Consider the following 12,314-nt stretch of genomic DNA (forward strand, 5'->3'; position numbering starts at 1 on the left):
TATTTATTTGGGGTTTTTTAATCTTAGACATGCTAAACTGGGTGGTTATTTGCTGACAAATGGATGCCAAAATGAATTCTCACAAGGCAATCAAAATAAACTCACCCACAGAACAGTATGGCAAGAATTCTTGCCATCTAACCAATTAGGAGATTATTGCTCGTGGCATTTTCACAGTGAGAATGGGAGAGAAATGACAGTTTTGTGAAAGGCTTCAGGTTACTTCTAATAATGTAGCATCTGTTAGAAGTCAGCATAAAAGTGTCTTTACATACCCTATAATAAAAAGCAACTGACAATGGTGTTTATGCTGGAACGGCAAACTGTAAACTGTGATTTGTAGTAACGTGCAAAATTCACTGCTATAGCTGCGGTGCAGCAAAAATACTGATTTTGTGTCTTAAATGAATGCATCTGGAACTAGGTGTTTCAAAAAAAGAAAAGAACCTCTAAAGGCCAAAATTGTGACCAACCCCTTTTGCCTCCTACTTATCCTGGTGCACTCCACCTTAGGGTTTACCAGAACAACTTTCACCTGAGCTCAGGATGCGGACTTCTATTTCTTTTGCTTTTCTCCTTGAGAGATTCTCTTAAATAAAATGTTTAATGAAAGAAAATTTGGCCCTTGCACCAACTTTGACTACTATTTACAAATTATCATTGGCTCTTCTTCCTTTCACCATCATTCCATATAGCTTGCTTAAATCTTTCATTTTTAAAATCAGATTTCATTTGTGAAAGCCCTTTTCTGCCATCTCATTGGCACATCAGGTCACTTCTGAGCCAAACAATGCTCAGTGCTATTCTCTCCGCCCTCTCTCTCTTCTGGCCTTTAGAGCTCCCAGACCCACTGAACCAAATGGTGTTTCCAACACCTCCTTCAATACCTACAAAAGTGAACCACAGTCCTTATGAACTGGGTGTATTTACTCTATTTAGTTACATCATTGCGCTATTAGGGGTGAATTGCTGCTTTTTTGCCACAATAAAACATTAATAAATCAGACTAACTCTAAGAAAGTTTGCAGCAGAGTATGCTCTACAGGAAGGATATTGTTTTATGACGCAATATATCCAGGATTTTATTAACTTAACTGCTAGGGAGGATTTTTTTGAAATTGGTAAAACTTACATTCAGCTATACAAGTGATTCATACTTGTCTCTTCAGCTGTCCTTACTTCAAGAGTAAGACAGAAGGAATTGCTGTTATTATTTCATGGCCCTTTCGCAGACAAGAAAGCTTTGATGTAAGATTTTTCAAGATTTCTGCAGGGAGTTTTTCATGAAAACCTAATTCTGCCGGGAAAGGGAATTGAATAAAGGATGAATGTCATTTGGATGACATTAGTTGACAGATTAAAGTTACACAAGACATTATTTGAAACATGAATACTATTCTAAATTGTCCCAAAGGCTCTGCAGCATCTTTGTTGTTCTGACTCATGGAAGACCTTCATTTGAGAAAGAACATTAGACCTGACAGAGATCATCTGTTTGAAAACAATCAGGTGACCAGTGCAAATTAGGAATATTGGACAAAATGGTACTGAAAGCCTGAGAGATATCATGAGGCACCAAAAGTCCTGCTGCATCAGAAAGGATTTGTTTTTATCGGGGGAGAGGGGGAACGACTTCACAGCATATGTCATGTTGGAATCCCTTTTTTTCAATCATCAAGTCCAATTCCCTTTTACCCTTTAGGTGCTTTTTGCTATTTCTGCCATGTAAATGGGCTCTAAAAACACTGAATTTGCCTGCTGGGTAATACCCCTAGCTTGGCACTTCCTTGGCAGGAGTAGAATCAGCATAGCATGCTGTACAACCTGCCTTTGAAGCTAATAGTACAGGGAGTGTCTGGACATTCTCAGTTTTTGCAAGACCCCAGAGGAAATTAGGCAACTGAGCATAAATTAGAGCAGCCCCAAAACTACTGTAATTTATGCTGTGAGCTGGACAAGCCCCCAGACAGCTCCAGAATTATAGGAAGACAAATAGATGGTGTAAACTACACCTGTCCTTGACTTAGTTCCTGAGCTGAGTGTAGCTGGGACAGGATGGAGAATCAGCCCTATTATTAATCCATATAGCCTTATCTAAAAATCTCATACTAGGAGTTAGCACCAAGGCTGTGTTCTCCATTCTGCCTCAGCAAAAAAGTCACCATCAGCCTGTAGCATGGAAAGTTAATGGTCAGATGCAAGGAGCACTTGGTACAGCTGAAGGGCAAAGTACACAAGGATACCTTTTTTATTTCCAAAAAGAACAGGAGTACCTGTGGCACCTTAGAGACTAACCAATTTATCTGAGCATAAGCTTTCGTGAGCTACAGCTCACTTCATCGGATGCATACTGTGGAAAGTGTAGAAGATCTTATTATATACACACAAAGCATGAAAAATACCTCCTCCCATCCCACTCTCCTGCTGGTAATAGCTTATCTAAAGTGATCACTCTCCTTACATTGTATATGATAATCAAGGTGGGCCATTTCCAGCACAAATCCAGGGTTTAACAAGAATGTCTCGGGGGGGGGGTAGGAAAAAACAAGGGGAAATAGGCTACCTTGCATATTGACTAAGCCACTCCCAGTCTCTATTCAAGCCGAAGTTAACTGTATCCAATTTGCAAATGAATTCCAATTCAGCAGTTTCTCGCTGGAGTCTGGATTTGAAGTTTTTTTGTTGTAAAATAGCGACTTTCATGTCTGTAATCGCGTGACCAGAGAGATTGAAGTGTTCTCCGACTGGTTTATGAATGTTATAATTCTTGACATCTGATTTGTGTCCATTTACTCTTTTACGTAGAGACTGTCCAGTTTGACCAATGTACATGGCAGAGGGGCATTGCTGGCACATGATGGCATATATCACATTGGTGGATGTGCAGGTGAACGAGCCTCTGATAGTGTGGCTGATGTTATTAGGCCCTGTGATGGTGTCCCCTGAATAGATATGTGGGCACAGTTGGCAACGGGCTTTGTTGCAAGGATAGGTTCCTGGGTTAGTGGTTCTGTTGCGAATACAGACTAACATGGCTGTTACTCTGAAACCTTTTTTATTTCCCTGATCTTAAGGCCATCATATGTGTATGGTGCCCTGGTCCAAATTAGAGCAGCCTACATGTTGCTGTTACTTGCACTATCTGTCAACCCCCCTGTCATAAAAATAAAGGGAAGGGTAACCACCTTTCTGTATGCAGTGCTATAAAATCCCTCCTGGCCAGAGGCAAAACCCTTTCACCTATAAAGGGTTAAGAAGCTAAGATAACCTCGCTGGCACCTGACCAAAATGACCAATGAGGAGACAAGATACTTTCAAATCTGGGGGTGGGGGGTCTGTCTGTGTGATGCTTTTGCCAGGAACAGATCAGGAATGCAGTCTCAGAACTTTTGTTAGTTAGTAAGTAATCTAGCTAGAAATGCATTAGATTTCCTTTTGTTTAATGGCTGGTAAAATAAGCTGTGCTGGATGGAATGTATATTCCTGTTTTTGTGTCTTTTTATAACTTAAGGTTTTGCCTAAAGGGATTCTCTATGTTTTGAATCTGATTACCCTGTAAGGTATTTACCATCCTGATTTTACACAGGTGATTCTTTTACCTTTTCTTTAATTAAAATTCCTCTTTTAAGAACCTGATTGCTTTTTCATTGTTCTTAAGATCCAATGGTTTGGGTCTGTGTTCACCTGTACAAATTGGTGAGGATTTTTATCAAGCCTTCCCCAGGAAAGGGGGTGTAGGGCTTGGGGGGAAAACATCTCCAAGTGGGCTCTTTCCCTGTTGTTTATTTAAGACGCTTGGTGGTTGCAGCATAGGGTTCAAGGACAAGGCAAAGTTTGTACCTTGGGGAAGTTTTTAACCTAAGCTGGTAAAAATAAGCTTAGGGGGTCTTTTATGCAGGTCCCCACATCTGTACCCTAGAGTTCAGAGTGGGGAAGGAACCTTGACACCGCCACATGGCAATTATGGCAGCCAGGGACTTCTGGATCACTGTGATAGAGTGGATGCACAGCTATATAAACCTTCAGGGAGGGGGTGGCATAGCAGGCAACAATGGAGATTCTATGCCATCCAAGTATCCCTCCTCCATGGAGGACACTCTCCAGTTATTGTATATGCCAATTTTAGGGCCACTTTGCTGAGGATGAATGGCACAAAGCAGCTAGACTGTGTCTCAGTTCTCAAGCCTTTGGTGTGTCAGTGAACTATGGGTGCTGAGGAGAAAAAGGAAAATGGGACAAAATGGGACAAAGCAGAAAATAAACTATAAAAATAAAACATGACTGGAGAAATATAAGCAAATGCAATGAGAGGTTCAGTGTTTATCCTGGAAAAAAAAAAGTGAGGTATTACCTGAGCAAAACATGCTCCTAAGAGAATAGTAGAGAGGGGTCCAAACAAAACACTCAGATTTAAAAGCCCCTGAGCTTTGGGAACTTACCCAGCTATGAACATGTCTAAAGAATAGACTGTACCTTCTCTACTGTCACATCTGAAAATGAATGCTGAGTTCCTCACTACTGTGTATTTTTCACCAATTCCTACTGTCAGAGGATATCTATTTGTCTTGAAGCCAAAAAGAATCAACTGTCACTAGCCATGTCAACTAACACATTTCTGATCATAGGAACAATAAGTTTGAAGGTCTAAGTTTAATCAAAGTTTAATCAATGTAACTCGACAACCCATTAAAAACAGTAAGATCAAGAGCCTTTCATAGAAATAAGATGCCATTAAACATCATCACCATTGTCCCTGTGAAAACCTTCCCAAGTTTCAGCATTATTAATTTCAATTAACAGTCATGGTTTGCTGAGGATATCTGTCTGGACTGAATAACCTTCAGCTGCTTAATAACACACACTCTATTTCAGATAAGGCAGATTCCTTAACTTTTATTAAAAGACTGTAATTCATGGACAGTACTCATTTTTGATAAGGGAAAGCATATTTATTAAAAATAAAACAAACCCTTACCTTGATGAGATGTTCTTATTGGCATCTTGTTTGGCACGCTGGTATATGATGTGGAAGTCAAAACTAAGAAGAAAATCCAAAGCAAAATCCAAAGAAATCTAAAGAAAATCCAGACCAGCAGTGGATCCAAGAATAAGTTTATCATGTTGCACTTTGATGCATTGAGTAAACAGATGCTGGGAGTTCAGGACCCGAAGGTCTGACCCTTCTCATTTGCATTTCCTTACTGTCTAGTCTACTGTGTTCAAAGTGGCGTTAGTTTGAGCACATAATTTAGTGCTAAATGTGTTGGATTGCAATCATATTTACAATGGTGATTTCCATGCAAACAGACAGAGAAAGCAGCCTGCAAAATTTGTACTGCAGAATATCTGATATAAAAGTACTTGATATGGTCCATTCAGCAAGAAATCCACTGAAACAAAACATTTGGCTAGTGTTGTAGAGCTGTTTTCATTTAATTTCACAAGTCCTGTTAATTAGTCTTTTATGCTTCACTGTGAAAATTCTACAATATCTAAACATTCATACTGATTTGAGACTATAATATGACCAGTTTGGGAGAGATTATTGCTCTTAATCCTTGAAAATTGGACATACTCCCTTGCATGAGTTTCCATTAATTAATATAACAGCAATTTCAGTTATTTTGCTGTTTATAACCCAAATTCTCTTCTAGCACATACAAGTGCCTCACTCTCTAGGGATCTTAAATCACAAGAGGAATGCAGAAATTAACTGAGCACATACCCGTATATTTTTCAAACTAATGCATGGATTTTAGCAGTGCAGTTCCCATTAAAGTGAATGAGTTCTGCAGCTAAATCCCCATACAACTCAAAGTTTAACTGAATGGTTCTCGGTTTAGAAGCATATATTATAGCTACAGAATTCAAAGGTTAAATGGGTATGTCCCAGAAAACTGCTCACTGTGTCTGCCTAAAAGAGATTTATCCCTATTGCTGTATGGATCTCCCACTTTAACTGCCTCTCCACTGGCTTCAAAGCAATTAATTGCCTTATATCAAAACTTTCCACTCAGCCTCTTTTATCTTTGATGAGGGAATGAAAGTGAGTTTCAATAAAATGAAATCAGTCTTAATGGGCCAGCAAAAACCAGTTGCCTTAAACAATCAGCTGCCTAAGGCTATGTCTACACTAGCACTTTTGTTAGTAAAACCTTTGTCAGCCAGGGGTGTGACCCTCTTCCCCCACCCGATCGACATAAGTTTCACCAATACAAGTGCAGGTGTGGACGGCACTATGTCAGTGGGAGATGCTCACCCACCGACATAGCTGCCACCGCTCACTGGGGAGTGGTTTAATTATGCCGATGGGAGAGCTCTCTCCCGTCAGCACAGAGTGGCTACACAGGAGACCTTATAGTGGTGCAGCTGCAGCGGTACAGCTGTGCCGCTGTAAGGTCTCTAGTATAGACATAGCCTACGTAAATGTGGTCTTTAGATAAAGGTCAAACTAAATGGCAACTTTGGAGATACTCACTTCAGAATGAGGGATGTCTATTGGAAGTGATCCTTAGAGCAGGTTTAAACTAGGGTAGCTGGTGGAATCTCTGTAACTTGAAGTGATTTGAGGACTTCAGTAACTCAGAGGATAGAGGTCTATTTCAGGAGTGGATGGATGAGGTTCTGTGGCCTGCGATGTGCAGGAGGTCAGACTAGATGATCACGATGGTCCCTCTGACCTTAAAGTCTATGAGCAGGTTTCACTTTGTTTCCAATTGTACTCAGTGATAGATTACCCTTTTTGCCCTTTGTTCACTATACTTTAGGGCAGGAATTGAGAACCCCACCCCTGCAAACTGCCTGAATTACTAGTGCTCAATTCACCATCCAGAACTTCAGGCATAGGCAGGAATACTTTGGACACAGAGCTATTTAGTGGACCACAGTGAAACACGCAACCAAGTCAAATGAAAATGCAAACACACAATGAATAACCAACTTTGCATGCCTTCACACCCTCAAATGCTGGCCAACACCCCACCTTTACTATTGCCTGAAGACCAGTCTCCAGTAAACACTGCAATGAAAGCACACAGCATCCTAATGGGTATCTAGCTGTTTGTTGTTGCTGTTATCTTTTCCCCTTCGATTAATGTCGCTTTTTTACCATGCTGTCACCATCACATTCAATTCAATGAAATGAAAATATTAAGGAGAGATACTGCACTAGTTTAGCAAAACCACTGCAGAACTAAAATTATAGTAATTAAGAGACATTGATGAAAGAACAAGTGGAAAACTAGAGGCAGTCTAATGTAAAAAGGCAGATTGAACGCATCTCGATAATTTTAGATGATTTGACAACTGTGACAAAGCAAGTGGGGGAGCAGGGACCTGTTAATGAGCACAGTTCTCCATTCTGTCAAGAGTCTTATCTTTTGCCTGTTCTCCCACACATTTTTCGTGCATAGTGAAGCAAAGAACTCACACTAAAAACGCAGTATAGTATAACATTGCTGTACTGTAGTCCTTGGCCACAGTAACCAACCATAAATTTGATAGGTTTAAATTATGGGGATTGATGAACAAGTGTAGTCAGAGTCCTTTTATTTTCATTAACCAATAACCTCATGCCTGATTTCTCGGAGTCCTTGTAATGATTCATCAGCCCTATAGAGCTGTAGTTGCCTTGGTTGCCAGTTAATTTAAGGAGAACTAAGGATTAAGATCCTCCACTAATACCACTACCAGAGTTAACTCATTGTAATAACAGTGCCTTACTAAGTAAAGACTCATCAGCTTTTCCCCTGTCAGAGGGCCCCCTTCCTATGCTCAAAGCTCCTCCGTGGCTGGTGTTGCTAACAGCATACAGAGAGCCCCCCACTCCTCTACCTGACACACTGAGAGCCCCTGCTCCTGGTTCAATTTAGTTAATCACTGATAGCTGTACAGTACGCTCTTACTGCCTTTAGTGTGGGAGGAACATTGACTGGACAGCGGGAAATGAGAGACGTCCTACACACGTGTGGCAGGAAGAGAGGCTGTCCCCTCAACCCTACTCTTCAGTTCTCTGCTCAGCCATTGCATGGGGGTGGGGGCCAGTTGATTGGCTGCCACTTTCCCCCTTTACCTATTTGAGCTAAGCCCGGACTTTGCAAATGCCTCTTCAGTTAACTGTCCTGCCCTTCCATTCCTTAGTTGTAGATTAGGAGCTCTGCAGCTTACGATGCTGTATGTCTGCCTGTTTTTAGGGGGTCAGGAAGGAATTTTTCCCATTGAGCAGAACTGGCATGTGTAGCCTAGTGGGTTTTTCACTTTTCTCACAGCCTCCTAGTAGCACAGTTTGGTTAGAAGCATTAGGATTCGAAGTTCATGTAATGCTGTAATGATTGCTGACTTGCTGCAACTTGTGGCCAGGCCAGAAGGGCCAGCTCCCAGAAGTAAATGAGAGTTGGGATTGTGCAGCTGGGCATTGCACTCACAGGGTGGGTGGCCTCTGTCTCTCCAATCCTTCCCCCCTTACAAAGGAAGCAGGAGATTTCACAAGAGAAGTGAGTCAGTGGGGTAGACTGGGGGAGAGTCTACTCCCAGTTGTTGTCTGGTTTGCGATAAAAGCCATGTAACCTGCACTGCAAACAATTAAAAGCCTAGTACAGGAGAGCTGGGGTGGGCCATGTGGTGCCCTCCACAAGTATAATTAATACAGTTGCTTGCTGCCATTTAAACCTATCTCACGTGTCTGTCAGTCATTCGTCTGGTTGTCCTAGTCAATGGATCCTGTCAGCAAGTGCCTTTCACGTTCTGATATCCAGCATTTGGTTACATTAAAGTAATAAGTCAGAGAGCAGGGGGATGCTTCAGCCAACACTTAGAGATGCTTGAACACAGGAGAGAATATGTCTGCAAATTAAGCACATGCTTGAGTGCGTTGCAGTATTAGGGCCTGGCTCAGTTCCCTAGTCCCTTTGAGCCAGAACTAATTCCCATTGAAGTTACTAGGAGTTTTATATTGATTTCAATGGGAGCAGGATTGGGTTCTTTACCACTGAGCACTCCACTGTTCCTGTGAACATACCAGTCATGTACGGCAGCAGTGTTCCTCCTGTGCTGTCTGATCTACTCGGAACGTCCCGATGCTCTTTTGATTTTAATTGGACATCCATTTAAAACAGCAGCACAGAGCTATGCAAAAGAGTCATGCAGTGAAGAGATTAAAGTCTTGCCAGTAATTTTTATAACCTCTTCATTTTCATAAGATAACTCAGATGTTTTAATTCACAACCAGGCAACTCAGGTTAAAATCTTGAAATCAAGACTGGAATACAACTGAGTGCGCTTGTGGCTTAAACTGTTTTTTCTTTTCAATATAAATCTTTTTATTAATTTTTAATTCTAGAGCATCCAAGAACACTTTCTCTGGTTTTAAATACATCCAAGTTATTCCTCTAGCTAGTTCAGAACATAACCTTTTTATAGTTTTTTTATTATTATTATTAATTTACATGGAGTGTTGCTTTCTTGCTATTTTGAAAATAGAATGTTTTAACAGCTGCTTAAATGAAAAATAACGTCTATGCATGAAGACAGCCTGATTTCTACATTGTACTGCCTAATGTCTACCTGTAAAATATTTCTGTAGAATATTTTTACTGCATGTGTGTTCTCCTGTTGCGTAGGGTGTCATATCTGAGCTGTTTCTAATTGTATTAGATTGTGGACTTGTGAAACTTCTATAAATAAATTGAAATGTTTTTTTCTTGAATATCAGCATTCATATATATATATATATATATATATATTTGCTGCCCTCATATATTTCTGAGGGGAGTAAATTCAGACCAAAGCATCTTATTTTAACATTAAAATATTTCAGGGAGTTGCCTGAGTTACTAATTGGTGCTACCATTTTGGAGGTTCGTCTACTGCCCTTAAACCTGAGGTTGGAAAAAATATGACACCCAAGTGTCCATGGATTACTGTTTTACAATAATCCCATCAATCGTTTTGAAGCCCCTTTGACAGACACAGGTAAAAGTTGCAATCCCTAGGCACAACAGAGTGAAGCAGATATGGAGTAACATGACCATGTTCACAGATACTTCTTGTATAAGACCAGTTTTTAACTAATTCAGAATTTCTTTGCATGTTATGGGTTCATATGCTAGATCTATATTATTATAATTCTGGGGCCACATTTGTCTCTCAGTTGCACTGATACATACATAGTATGATAGGAATTGCCATACAGGATCGGACTTCTTCTAGTCTGGTAACCTGTCTCCAACAGTGGCCTATAACTAGTCACTTCAAAGAAAGTTGCAGGACTCCCTGTAATGGAGAGTTATGGAATATGCTGCTTTTCGGGGAAACTTTTTTCCAACTCTGCCTCTTTCTCAAGTTCAATGTTAAATAGAATTTGACCCTCAATCTTTAACTTTGTATATTCAGAATATCGTTGATACATCCTGGCAGTTAGACAAATTTGCAATAAGCCTTTTCCTGCTGTGGAAATTAAGCATTTTATGTAGACAAACATTGCATATCTAAACTTCTTGTTGGTAACAGTGGAAAGAAATTGTGATAAGAGCCCTAATTTTCAAACTAATTAGATGTATCTGTGTTCTTTTATGTTTTGACAGAAATATTGCAAAGGAGCCTTATGTATTTGTTATTGCATGGAATGTATGCTCTGTGTTGTAAAAAAAAAAAACCCAAACCCCGGCAAGTGCAGATGAAGAGAAATAATATGTTTAACATTCAGTAGATCTATAGCATCCAGTAGAAATACCATCATCTTGAAGTAAAGGGTTGAAGCACGTAACTTGGAATGGGAAGGACAAAGGATGACAGGAATACATAGTACACAAGTTGCCTTCACTGCTACAGACTCCTCAGCCCCTTTCACTTTAATAAGGAAAATTCTGTCAAAATTAGCCTCCAAGCACTTTCTTTTAATTACATTGCAGCATATTTTTTTTAATGACTGGAATATCAGTCATGGCATAGCTTGCACTTTATTGTTTGTATTACACTGCCGGAAAGTTATATTTCCTGTAGAGAAAATTTAACAAGGAGGACATTCAGGCAGTCAGGTCTGCAGTACAATGTCTTACTGAGGCAGGTGGTGGTCACATTTCCAAATGAAGCCAGAGTTATTTTTAGGACCTGAAGAGAGTTGAATAACCCAGCTCAATACTCAGAATAATCCTTTTAACTCTTGTAACCTTGGTTTAAGGTCCTCTAGCAGAAGTAGTAAACAAAATCTCTTCAGAGAGGTAAATGAGTGTTATGATCTCAATATTTATTTGTAATGAAGGGCTGCCATCAAGTGTAAAAAATCTTGACAAAACTGACCAGGACAAAAGGGCTATTCAGCACCTTTCAGTGTTTTCAACATATATTCTTCTTTTATTCCAGACAGAGTGATTATGTGAGAGGAAATAAAGCTACCTTCTGTAACAGAAATTTACATACAAAATTAAGTCATTGAACGTTGCCTTGTCGCCTGCTCACAAAGTAAAGAATAGGAGATAACCTTACAATGTTTTAGTTCCTCTTAAATTTGCTGGGGACAAAAAGCAATTTTGGCAAGAGACGCTTCATTGCTGTTATTTAAAAATAAATTGGTGCATCACAAGGAAGAGGGTCAATGATTGTTGTCAAGGTTCCTTCCCCACTCTGAACGCGAGGGTACAGATGTGGGGACCTGCATGAAAAACCTCCTAAGCTTCTCTTTACCAGCTTAGGTCAAAACTTCCCCAAGGTACAAAATATTCCACCCTTTGTCCTTGGATTGGCCGCTACCACCACCAAACTAATACTGGTTACTGGGGAAGAGCTGTTTGGACACGTCTTTCCCCCCAAAATACTTCCCAAAACCTTGCACCCCACTTTCTGGACAAGGTTTGGTAAAAAGCCTCACCAATTTGCCTAGGTGACTACAGACCCAGACCCTTGGATCTTAAGAACAATGAACAATCCTCCAAACACTTGCACCCCCCCTTTCCAGGGAAATGTTGGATAAAAAGTCTCACCAATTTGCATAGGTGACCACAGACCCAAACCCTTGGATCTGAGAACAATGAAAAAGCATTCAGTTTTCTTGCAAGAAGACTTTTAATAGAAATAGAAGTAAATAGAAATAAAGAAATCCGCCCTGTAAAATCAGGATGGTAGATATCTTACAGGGTAATTAGATTCAAAACATAGAGAACCCCTCTAGGCAAAACCTTAAGTTACAAAAAAGATTCACAGACAGAAATAGTTATTCTATTCAGCACAATTCTTTTCTCAGCCATTTTAAGAAATCATAATCTAACACATACCTAGCTAGATTACTTACTAAAAGTTCTAAGACTCCATTCCTGGTCTAT

This window comes from Lepidochelys kempii, chromosome 5, assembly GCF_965140285.1.
Source record: "Lepidochelys kempii isolate rLepKem1 chromosome 5, rLepKem1.hap1, whole genome shotgun sequence".
NCBI classification, from domain to species: domain Eukaryota; kingdom Metazoa; phylum Chordata; order Testudines; family Cheloniidae; genus Lepidochelys; species Lepidochelys kempii.